This window comes from Equus asinus, chromosome 6, assembly GCF_041296235.1.
Source record: "Equus asinus isolate D_3611 breed Donkey chromosome 6, EquAss-T2T_v2, whole genome shotgun sequence".
Classification (NCBI taxonomy): domain Eukaryota; kingdom Metazoa; phylum Chordata; class Mammalia; order Perissodactyla; family Equidae; genus Equus; species Equus asinus.
In genome coordinates this window covers 47,539,643-47,552,146 of record NC_091795.1, presented here as the reverse complement: position 1 = coordinate 47,552,146, position 12,504 = coordinate 47,539,643, and the positions used below count along the sequence as shown (strand labels likewise).

Here is a 12,504-nt window from a genome sequence, read left to right as displayed (position 1 = left end):
TTGCGTGTCCATTTTTCTGCTTTTGGTTTCCAGCATCTGAACACAAATCTTACTCTTTTTTGTATGTCCCTCCATGAGCATATGTCCCCACAGTGGAGCCTGATGTGGGGAATAATCAGTAAGTGTCCGTTGATTGATTAAATGAAGAGATGTCTCTTCTAGGTTCCAGGTGGAGCTTAGTGGAAAGAGCTGAGCCCTGGGTAGCATTCCCAGTTAGTTCTTCTGCTAACTAGCTTCATGACCATAATCTCTCAAAAGCTCCTTCCCCTCATCAATGAAGTAGACACAATAACACTTGCTTTGGAAGAATTGTTTTGAAAATTATAAGAGTTAACTGATCATTTATTTATTCAGTTGTAGGGATGTACTAAATGCCTTTTGTGAACCAGGCACTGTGTTAGGTACTGGGGGTATAACATTGTCTTTTCCTCATAAAGCTTTTCAATCTAGCAGGAAAGACGAATAAACAAGTATTTACAATAAAATATAGTGAGATTATAACAGAAAAAGAACAAGATACTATGGGAACATAGAACAGGGGGCATAATCCAGTCTAGGGGGTCAGGAAAGACCTCCCCAAAAAGTGTGAAACAATTGTAAAGTACTGTACTCACTGTCAGCTAGGGTATGATTACTACAGATGAGACTGCTTTTGGGTTTATAGGAGGCAGGTATCACACAGCGCGAAGTAAGGCTTCCCGGAAAAGGTGGAATGCCAAGCTGAACCCAACTTCCTTTGGTGTTGCTGACCAATCTCTATCAAGAGGGCGTGCCTTTTGAATAGTGTTTGCAGGACTGGGGATGGATTTGCCTTCATCTGTCCATACTCCAACTCGCCTTGTGGTTCTAAGAAACTGAGCCCTCTAGTTAAAGAATATAAACCACAGAGACAGGGAATACTGAAGGGAAATCTGAGGAGCCAGTGATGTTTGTAGGCAAGGCAACAACGTAATGCTCTTGACTTATGTCTTCAAATGCATCCAGAATCTGACTGGCTTCTCACCACCTCCTCTGGAACACCCCTGGCCACCATCATGGGTCACTGGGACAACTCTAAAAGCTTCTAAATTGGTCTTCCTGTTTCTGCTCTCGCCCTCCTACAATCTGTCTCCATACATATTCCAGCTCTAAAATTTTTTGTTCCTAACTTAGGGGACATTAACTTGAAGAAAATCAGCTGTTTGCCAAGAAAGGAGGGCTTGGATGAAAGAGGATGAAAGGAAGCTTGTCTCACTTGCAGGAGGAGGAAACGCAGGTAAGTGCTGCCTGTCTACTTCACAGTGGGAACCTCTGGTAAATAAGCCTTGCCCTGTTGTTTTGGTATTAAAGGGTTTTTAGATAAGCCCCTGCTCCTTCACCCTTTCCCAGACTCCCCTCCTCCACATTTCCCACACATCCCTGACTTGTTTCCCTGCCTGCAAATATCTCATCTCTCTGCCCCCTCATCTCCTTCCCAGTCTTTTCCTGACTCACCCTTCACTGTCTCTCCCAGCAATGCACAAATAGTCTCTTGTCTATCAAAGCCAGCTCCAAACAATCATCGTAATGTCCAGACTTGGGGGAGGAGCAGGGGAGCCAGCGCCCGTTTGGTCAGCTCCTGAGTGTGCTGAGCGTAAAGGCTGGACACTCGACGTGGCTTTGCAGAGAGGACAGTTAACCTGACCCAGCCTTCACACGGGACTGCATCTGCCACAGATGATCTATTTCAGATCTTGCCACTTTTCAAATGCCAGCAAGGTAAGGAACAGAGACAACATTTATTCCAACACCTTTATTTTTCTTCCCCCAATTTTTAGTTCAAATTTTTTCAAAGTACAATAACGTTGAAAGAAAAAGCAATGAAATCCATGAGTTCTTCACCTAGATTAACAGTTATCATTTGCTCTCTCTCTCTCTCCTCTTTTTTTCCTCTCTTACACATTTGAGATCATCTATTCTATATCCATCTATCTATCTGCCTACCTACATATACATACATGACGAACCTCTTGAAAGCAAATTGCAGACAACTTGGTACTTCACCCTAAATACTTTATCATGCATTTCCAAAGAATAAGGATATTTTCCTGCACAACACAATCTCATAATCATACCCACAATATTTAACATTAGTGAAATAGTATTATCTAAAATACAGTCCAAACTTTTCCAGTTGTTCTAAAAATGTCTTTTAAAGCCCCCTGCCCAGTCCAATCAAGGGTCAAGTACTGCATTTTTGCATTTGGTGGTTGTGTCTCTTTGGTTTCTTTTCATTTAGAACAGTCCTCTCGCCTGATTTTCTGTTGTTGTTGTTGCTTTTGTCTTTCATGACGCTGACATTTTGAAAGAGTCCAGGCCAGTTGTCCTGTAGAATGGCTCCAATCTAGATTTGTCAGATCATTTCCTTGTGATCAGACACTCTGAATAAACATTTTTTGGCAAGAATATTACATAGGACATTTTGAGTATTTCCCATTGCAAATCATCAGGATGTGTATAACATCAATTTGTGGCATTATCAGTGATGCTCAGTTTGACTGCTTGGTTCAGGCAGTGGCCATCAGATTTCTCTATTGTAAAGGTACTTTTTACCCTTTGTAATTTATAAGGAATAAAAGGAGGGTAATACTTTGAGACTGGGAGATATCCTGTTCCCCAAAAATCTTTCACCCAACGGTTTAGTAACTTTTTTTTTCTGCTTTATCTCCCCAAATCCCCCCTGGTATATAGTTGTATATCTTAGTTGCAGGTCCTTCTAGTTGTGGCATGTGGGATGCTGCCTCAACGTGGCCTGACGAGCGGTGCCACATCCGCACCCAGGATCTGAACCAGCGAAACCCGGGGCCGCTGCAGCGGAGCGTGTGAACTTAACCACTCGGCCACGGGGCCGGCCCCCCTGGTTTAGTAACTATTGATGATCCTTAGTTAAAGCATTTATTAATTACATCAGTGGTTGCAAAATGATGATTTTTTTAATTACATCACTCCTACGTTTAGTAGCTGGCATTTAATTGTAAAAAAAAAAAAGTGCCCCATCCCACCTTTTGTTTAACTCTGAATTCTAAATTCCTTTTTTGTTGTTTCATTCAATGTTATAATCCTTTATTATCATTATTTTTAGTGCTCAAATTGTTCCAAATTTGGCCAATAGAGCCAACATCTTTAACTTTCGACAATTTATATTGACTTCTAAGATTATCATTCCAAGGCAAACAGTCGTTTCCTGCTGCATTTTTTTTTTTGGAGTGGGATTTGGGATAAGATTTTGGACAAGAAATTTGAAGACCTAACCAAGATTATATGTTCTGAGATGTGTAGCCATTTGAAGAATTTCTAGTTGGCTTAAACCACATGTGCTCATGGAATATGAATCAGGAAAAAAAGAAGAAATTAATTCATTTAGTAGGAAAAGATGAAGTCATAGAGGTATTTGAGACACTACCGTTTTCATTACACCATGAAGTTAGCTGACATTAGAGAATATTTTCTTTTAATCTAGAACCTTCCAGGGCAATGCCAAGCTTAAGAGAGCCAATATGGTTCATCAGAACAAGGCTTTGTAGCTGTATACAACCGGTTCAAATCCAAGGTCTTTCCCAGCTGTGTGACTATGGGCAAATTACTTCACCTTTCTCACCTCAGTTTCCTCTTGTATATAATGGGAATACTGTTAACCACTCTAAAGAGTTTGTAATGATTAAAAATAGTGTAGTTTTAGTGCTTGTCAACTAGTAGGAACTCAGGCAAGTCACTCCTTTCAGAAGAGAAGTAGAAAAGGGAACTAAGTTGGGTTACGAGAATGGCTAAAAGCCTGTCTTGTAGTAGCTGAACAAATGTAAGCGAGCAAGCTGCACCAAGGTTGGTACAGTCTAGCACCATTCCCTCTGCTCGTGTAAGCCTGTGGCAAATACATCTCAAATGCTGGAATATAAGCTCCATGGGGCAGAGATTTCCATCTGTCTTATTCACTGTTTTGTCGCCAGTGTCTAAAACATAGTAGGTGCTTATTAGACATCTTTTGAATAAATGAATGAGTAAATGAATGAGTGAGTCAGTAGAGCTTACCAGATAAAATAGAGGCAACCACTGCTTACGTAACTCAAAAGTTTCAGCCTCTACCCTTCTCCCCCTTTTCTAAAGTTGGATTCCTCTGACGTAAAGTGGTGTATCAGTCAGCTACTGCCACAGTTATGCTGTCTCACAAATTATCCTGAAGCTCAGTTGCTTAAAACAACACTCCTTTATCCTTATGCTCATAGGTCTACAGGTTGACTTGACTGAGCTAGGTTGACCCTTGGCTTTGGCTCCAAGCTCCAGGTTGGATTCAATGGTGTTTCCTGTGTCTCTCATCCTCCTTGGACCAGTGGCTACCTGGGGCATGTGATCTGTTCCCTGTATCTCATTCTAGGGCCCAAGGTGTAGGGTATGGATGTTGGTGTGGGCATGGTCTCTCCAAGCTGAGTTGACTTTTAGGTTTTCCCATCACTGTAGCTGTAGTATGAATAGTCATTCTCCTGACAATTTCAGTGGGTGATTTTTGGATCTGCTAGATACAGACATACACACACTGCACATTCCCCTGTCAAAGACGAACATGAATTCTCAGAGGCAGTACAAGCTACTAGGAATAAGAAAGGAGCCATGTACCTCTTAATGGATGCTCTCCTACCTCCTGAACTTTCTGGAAGGGATTTGACCAAATTCTTAGCCGAGAGCTCTTATTCTCAGTTTTCATGGAGGTAAGAGTAGGGAGCGGTTTATTCTCTAAGTTACACATGTATAACAAATTATGGTAAGATGAAGAAAAAGCAATGTGATTACAACAAGCATTTACAGTTCTCCTTCAGCCTTCCATCCAAACTCCAACTTCTTCCTGCCACCCAACACCCCTGTGTCTTAAAACAGGTGACTTTACAGGTAAAACCATCAGAGAGGAGATCCCGCAACCTATCTCTGCATCCCCAACCTACCATCTTTTCCACATCCCCACCCACATTCGCTTTCTTCTCTTTTCCCACCCAAGGCCAGTCCTGCCATCTCTGCTGAAATCCCACTCCATGTTTCCTCTGTACACCTTTCTCTCTTCTCTCTTCAATTTCTTTCTCACCAAGTGTTTTTTCCTTTGGCAATTTAAATCTCTTCCATCTAAAAAACAAAAAACCTCATTCTTGACGTTGTATCTCCCTCTAGATTCTACCATACAGAGTTGTCTATGAGAATCTAAATAAAGAAGGTAAGAGGACTCCTATGGGAAATGGTGACCCTTGGGAAATAAAGCTGATTGAGAAAGGGTATGTCAGATAGGGAGATAAATGTTCCGTTGTTTGATGGTGAAGGAAACAATCAACAAAGAATTAGATTTAATGAGTGAGTTCAGGAAGATTGCTAGTGAACATATAAAAATCAATAGCATTTCTCTATAGTAGCAATAATCATCTAAAAATGTAATTAAAATATAAAAGAACATTCACTATAGTCATCAAAAAGCACAAAATATCTAGGAATTAGCCTAACAAATTTTATCGGCTGAATGGTATTCCCCCAAAATTCATATGTTGAAGTTCCGAACCCCTAATACCTCAGAATGTGGCTGTATTTAGAGATAGGGTCTTCAAAGAGGTAATTAAGTTAAAACAAGGTCATTAGGGGGCCCGAACCCAATATGACTGGTGTCCTTACAAGAAAAGGAGATTAGGACACAGACATGCGCTGAGGGAAGACCATGTGAAGACACAGGGAGAAGATGGCCATCCACAAGCCAAGGAGAGAGACCTCAGAATGAAACTAACTCTGTGGAGCCCTTGATCTCAGACTTCCAGCCTCTAGAATTGTGAGCAAATAAATTTCTGTTGTTTGAGCCACTCAGCCTGTGGTACTTTGTTATGGCAGCACTAGCAAACTAATACAGCAAGAAGAAACAAAAGTTTTGTTGATAAAATTTTAAAAACTCTAAGCAAGTTCTTTTTCCCTTTGCCCCCTCTCCTTCCTGCACAGCTTGGTTTTTAGCCATTAAGTGGGGAAGAGCAAGGTGGGCTTCTGTGGTTGGGGGATGGGAGCCAGTGGCAGAGCATCAGGTGTCACAGCTGGTGCAGAGTGAGGGGTGCGTGCGTGCGTGTGTGTGTGCGTGTGTGTGTGTGTGTAGGAAGGGGTAGTGGCCCAACACGGAATTCAGATTCCAGGTGGGGTGGAATGAGGAAAGTATCTCTCCTGAGAGATATCCTGATGACGAATAAGTTTGAAGGATCTAATATACAGCGTGGCAACTATAGTTTATAAATAATACTATACTGTATACTTGAAATTTGCTGAGAGTAGATCTTAAGCATTCCCATCACAAGGAAAAAGAAGTCAGCTAGATGGAGTGATGGATGTGTTAATTAGCTTGATTGTGGTAATCATTTCACAATATATACGTATATCAAATCATCACGTTGTGCACTTTAAATACATAGAATAGTTTTGGTCAATTATTCCTCAGTAAAGCTGGGGGAATATTTTTTTTTAAAGCCATAGTAATAAAAACAGTGTGGTATTGATGCAAGAACAGGCAAATAGGCCAATGAAAGAGAGTTCAGAGACAATTGCATCCATGTCTGAGAATTTAGGTGTACAATATAATTTATAAATCAATGGGCAAGGGATGAATTATTTACTACATGGGGTTGGCTCACCTTGTGGAAGAAAATTAAGCTAAATTGCTATCTAAACCCATATATAAAACTGGATGATAGGGAGGTTAAAAACCTTAGCCTGAATGGTAAAATTTGAAAGTTAATAGAAAAATATGTAGTGGAATATTTTGTGACCTAGAGTTAAGGAAAGACTTCTTAAACAAATCATAAAAAGCACAAAATCATAAGCCAAAAAATCCAATAAATTATATTACCTTAACAAAGAGAATTTCTCAAAGAGGGTGCCATGGACAAAATTAATAGACAGCTGACAGAATGGAAGAAGACACTATTTGCAATGTCTGAAACAAACGAGGGATTAATACCTAGAATGTACAATCAACTTCTACAAAATCAACAAGAAAAAGAGAGCCACCCCAACAGGAAAACAATGGTCAGAATTATGTTTATTTTTTATGTGAGGGAAATGGGGCTCCAAGAGGTTGTAGCATGAATGTTCCTGCTTCCCATCGCTCCTCAGTTTAGCAGACAGGAGAGCAGCGAGGGTGGCATTGAAGTAGTCGTGGAGGTGGCAAGAAGTGTTCGGAATCCAGATATGTTTTGAATGCAGAGCCAGCAGGATTTGCTGATGCATCGAATGTAAGGGATGAAAGAGGTAAAGGCATTAGGGACAACTCCAAGGTTTTAAGCCTAGTCGACTGGAAGGATGGATTTGCATGAGACTGGGACGCAGAAGGCTGTGGCTAGAGCAGGTCTGGGTCGGGGAAGATCAGGTGTTCCGTCTTGGACATGCTAAGTTAGTGATGGCTCTGTCGTTTAACACTATGCAAGCCACTTAATTGCTCTATGCCTCTGTGCCTCAATTTCCCTTTCTGTAAAGTTTTCAAATCTTGGGGTATTTTTCTTTTGCTCTTAGAAGGAATCTTGGAGAGTATTTAGTCCATCTTCCGCACTTTACAGATGAGGAAACTGAGGCCCAGAGGAGGAGCGTATAATGCTAGGCCTAGACCCCCGGCCTCTCATTTCCTTTTAGCGATCTTTCTTTTCTGTGGCATTTTGTCTCCTCTGCTTGAACGAAACACAAAGAGTAAAGACTGTAGAAGAGCCCAGCTCTGTGTAGGGTGGGATACAAATGCTTGAGATCCACGCAGTGATGAGCTGCAGGAAATGGCTTCCTAGTTTCCTTTCAAGGTCACCTTGACTGAAAGATTAGGGCATCTGTAGGTCCTATAATCCTCCACTCCCTTTCTTCTGGTGGCAATAATATAAGTAGCACATACTTTCCCCTCGTTAAAAGGGGGGCCTTCTCAGTCAATTTGGAGCCATGCTCCTGTCGCTCCAAACAAAGCAGATTGTTCTCCCTCCCTGTGAGCACAAGTCTACCTGGTGAGTGGGCACTTGGCCTGGACTTGGGGAAGAAAGCAACTGCCCAGGAATCCCACCTTGTCTACAGCTGTGCTGGAAATGCCATCATCAGTGATAATAACTAATATTAGTTGAGTACTTCCTGATGCGGGGTCGGTGAGCCGAGGAGTCGAAAGAAAGATTTCTTAGACTCTCAAGATCTGGCAGTAGTGCTCTTTTATTTAGAGAATAGTATAGAATAGCATGGGGACAGGACCCATGGGCAGTCAGAGCTGCTGCTGCTGCCCCGAGTTGAGGGTTAGGGCTAAATTTAAGGCATGGGTATGTGAGTCATCTCTTTACAAGACAAAGGAAAAAAAAGTTAAAATGGTACCAGTGCCGGTAGGGTCCGGCCATTGGGCGGTCCCACAACTTTTAGATAAGAATCAAACCGGATTGAGTAAATGGCAGAAGTCACCGCTCAAATATTATCTTCAGCTAAAGACAAAGGAGGATTTTGGGGTGGGGGGTCAGTTACATGAGGTTGCCAGACAATAAACAACTTAAGTTCTTGCCTTCCCCATTAAGAGTTTCCAGAGATAAGGCCATCCCCCCTTCATCCTGGCGCAGAGAGGGAGGCATGGAGATTTCCTTCACAAATGCAATTGTCTCTGATCAAAGGGCAAGCAAATTCCACTCCTTGGAGCCTGGTTCTCATCTGCACTTTTAAAATTAACCAGCCTAAAAATCCTCATCATAAACTGTTTTAAAATTAAGCAGCCTAAAAATCCTCATCACTTCCCATGTGCCAGGTGCTGTTCTAAGTGTGTCACGTGTACCCATTCAGTTAGCCTACCAACTATCCTGTGAGAAATGGCACTATTCATATCAAATCCCTTTTAGGGATAAGGAAAACAGAAAGGTTAAGTAACTGGTCTAAGGTCTCTCACTGGTAATCAGGAGCAGAAGCAGGATCTGAACCCAGGAAGTCTGGCCTAAGGACCCAGGCCAATGTTTACTATGTTACACCATCCCTGGTAATTAGACACTGCACTGGGAGTTTACTTCTGTAAATGTCTTTTTTTTTTTTTTTTTCAATGCAGCCATCTTACACTGAAAAGCTGACAGGGAAATCCATTTTCAATCATTCACACTGCCATGTAACTTAGATTCTTAGACAATTTCCTGTCCACTTGAGAGTAGATCATCAACACACTAGAGGTTTTGACATTGAGGAGGAAGCGTTTCACACGTGGAATTAACATTTACTGGGCACTCATTGGGATTTGACATATGTTATTTATAGAACTCTCCAGATGTCCCTGCTGGGTAAGAATTACCTTCTTTTATGTTTGAAGGGAGATGAAGATCCCAGAAGTTGGAGGCTGAGTTTGGTCCCTGGGCATTCCCAGTGGCTGCATGAGGCCCTGGGACACTTAGAGCAGACTTGGAAGATGGAGAGGCCATCTGGAAGGGAGTGGCAAGACGCAAAAGCCACACATCATAGTTCTGTGTACCTCTGGACCTAGGAAACACAGTTGGTTTTACTCAGTGACAACAATTGGGGCAGCCAGTACCTCCCCACCTCTCAGGCGCTTCCGTGCCAGGGTGGAAGATAAGGATATGGCAACACGCTCTGTAATTGCAGTTTAGTGCCTCAGCTCACCGGAACCCTCTACTGCCTACAGGGGCATTTTAGTGGTTGCGGACAGAGCAAAGAGAACTGGAGCTAATTTATAACTTTAAAATTTCTAACTATAAAATTTATAGCTTGAAAAATTGTCATTACTTTTGTTATTTGCTTCCAGTCTTTCCAGTACAAATATCCTAAATGCATCGACTCATATGCATCTGGAATCTGAAATCTAGGGCCCACCACACCCTACACAGATCATTCTTTGTTTGGTAAATTAACTTTACTGTGCATTTCAACTTAGTCTGGAAACTTCTTTGCTTGAGATTATCAGCTTTTCCTTAAAGAAAGGGCAACCCTGGCGGTCTCTAGCTCTCTGATCTTTCAAGCTGCAGATATGTGAACCGAAGTCATGGTCCATTTGCATTGTGTTTATGAACGAACTGACTGACTAACAGAGAGGCCTTGGTGGAAGTGGGATGAGAGCAGAACGAGGCTCGCAGTGCAGTTATGGTTCGGCCTAACTCTTCCTTCAGAAAATCTCTTTCTGGAGGGGAGGCCTCAAACCGTGGCTCCCCATCCAGGCACCGAGAAAGCAGTATACAACCCTCCTTTTGTAGGCATCTCCCAAAATAACTCTCAACAGGATATGGCTTGTTATATTAGTTCTGTAATTTTATTTTCCAAATGATGCCTGTCTTTGAAGCTTGGCTGGGGGAGCTGTAGCTAAGATTAAACAGGGTTCAATGTTTTGTGACAATACTTCCTTAGATTTACATGTGACTTTTAAAAAATGTGTATTTTTTTGATCTCTTAAAACCTGTGACAGAAAATACCTGATCATCTTCCATCCTGTCATTCATTTCCCATATTTGATACGTGCATTGAGTGCCTCTTATTTGTCAGGCCCTTCACTGGAGCTGAGGAAGGCACAACAGTGAGCAGAAACCAACTGGCCCCTGATCTCAAGGAATTCACAGCCCGGTAGGGAGGAGGACGTTAATCCAAGGGTCTCACAAGTAAATGCACAGTGCAGCTGTGAGATGTGCTAAGGAGGCCAGGGTCTGATGCTAGGAGAGTGTGCATTGGAGCAATTTGGTATAGTCTGGGAGGTCGGGGAAGGAATGCTTAAGTCAAGAGGGGGAACAGCATGTGCAAATGCCCTGGACTGTGTCCAGTATCAAGAACTTGGCCAGTGAGGCTGAGCAGAGCCAGGAGGCTAGGGCCATGGCAGAATTGACCGGAGAGGCAACAAGTGCCAGACCACATGGCTTTTACAAAATTTGGTACCCACGTGCCACCCAAAAAGATTTTGATTCAGTTGGAGAAGGAGGGATTAGGTATAGGTATTTTTTTTTTATAAAGTTTGAAAAGTCTCAGTTAATCTTTTTTTTTTTTAAGATTTTATTTTTTTCCTTTTTCTCCCCAAAGCCCCCTGGTACATAGTTGTATATTCTTTGTTGTGGGTCCTTCTAGTTGTGGCATGTGGGACGCTGCCTCAGCGTGGTTTGATGAGCAATGCCATGTCCACACCCAGGATTCGAACCAACGAAACACTGGGCCGCCTGCAGCGGAGCGCGCGAACTTAACCACTTGGCCACAGGGCCAGCCCCTAGATATAGGTATTTTTTTAAAGTCCCCTAGGTAAAGCATCCAGAGTGAGAATCATTTTTAGCCTAGGGTTATTTGATCCTTAATCTAAGGGCTATAGGAAACTACTAAATTATTGATAGCAGGGGATGACGCGGTTCAGATATACGTCTGGTGTCCCTAGGATGCCTGCATATACATACACCCAGAGAAGAAGAAAGGAAGCCTTTAAAAAAATTTAAATAGCTTTCAATTTTAAAAAAATGACTTTTTTTTTTAAAGATGAAAAAATAGAGGCAACAATTAGATGTGCATTTTTTGCCTAATGCTATTTAGGTATTCGTTAGAATCTCTAGCCTCAGAAATTTGAATTCAAATAGAGTGGTGCAAATTTAAATTCCCAGTCTTCAAAGAACTTTCCATTTGTCCTCAGAAATCTCTCACCCTAAATCATGGAAGCTCCTTGCTTTAAAATGAAAACCTTACACTCATCTAGGCTCTTTATTTTTTTCAAAATATTTCCATAAAAGAACCGCAGGTCACAGAAATTGTTCTGATTTGAACACTTTTGTTGCAGAAAGGAATTTTGTGGTGTTAGAATCATGTGATACCTTTCCAAATAAATTGCCTTCTGAATAAATCAGTTTGCTGATGTTGAAAGTGTTTCCATAATAATATCTCCTTTGATCCCTACAGGGATAGTGTGAGGAAACTGAGGAACAAAGACATTAATGAGTCCTTCAAAGGCAAACAGAAGTTAGTAGCCAAACCAGAACTAAGCGTCACTTCTCCTGGCTTTTTCTAGCTCTCTTTTTTTCCCTCATCCAAAAACTGGGAAATGTGATTTCATAAGTCAGGGCTTTTCAGAAGATTCTGGCCATGTGATTATAGTAATTGTAGCATACTGTTCCCTTTTGTAGAGTCTCTAAACGGTAACTCAATTAAGCCTCATAATGCCACTTCAAGGGGAGAATTAGCTCCATTTCACCTTTGTTCGCTCAGGTTCAGTGTCTTCCCATTAGACAATCAGCTCCATGAGGGCAAGTTCCATGTCTGTCTGATTCACTGGTGTACCCCCCAGTGCCTAGCATAGGTAGGCAGTCAGTAAAAGTCCGTTGAATCAGTAAATGAATGAATGACTGGAAGACTAACTGAGCTTGGAAATTCTTTGAGGACAAGAACTAGAATTGTTCTTTTCAATTTGTCTTAATGTGTCTAATATACTCATATATGGTCTCTGGAACTTAGTAAATTCTTAACTAACTAGTTAGCCTGCTGAATTAGTCTAAACATTAAAAAGATTAGGAATGTCACGATCTCTTCTGT

The 12,504-nt window shown here is 41.7% G+C and overlaps 1 long non-coding RNA gene across 8 annotated transcripts in view; it reads left to right on the top strand.

Moving 5' to 3' along the window:
• The window catches only part of LOC106828352 (uncharacterized), a 42,218-nt gene that overhangs the window by 16,978 nt on the left and 12,736 nt on the right, over positions 1-12,504 (top strand). For 2 of the 8 annotated variants that reach the window (XR_006529265.2, XR_011504259.1), the window contains exons 5-7: positions 1,153-1,255; positions 1,493-1,737; positions 5,170-5,212. This is a non-coding gene — a long non-coding RNA (uncharacterized lncRNA). Of the gene's footprint in view, positions 1-1,152; positions 1,256-1,492; positions 1,738-5,169; position 12,504 lie in introns of those variants that run through there. The other 6 variants (XR_011504260.1, XR_011504261.1, XR_011504257.1 and 3 more) reach the window with 6 other exon arrangements.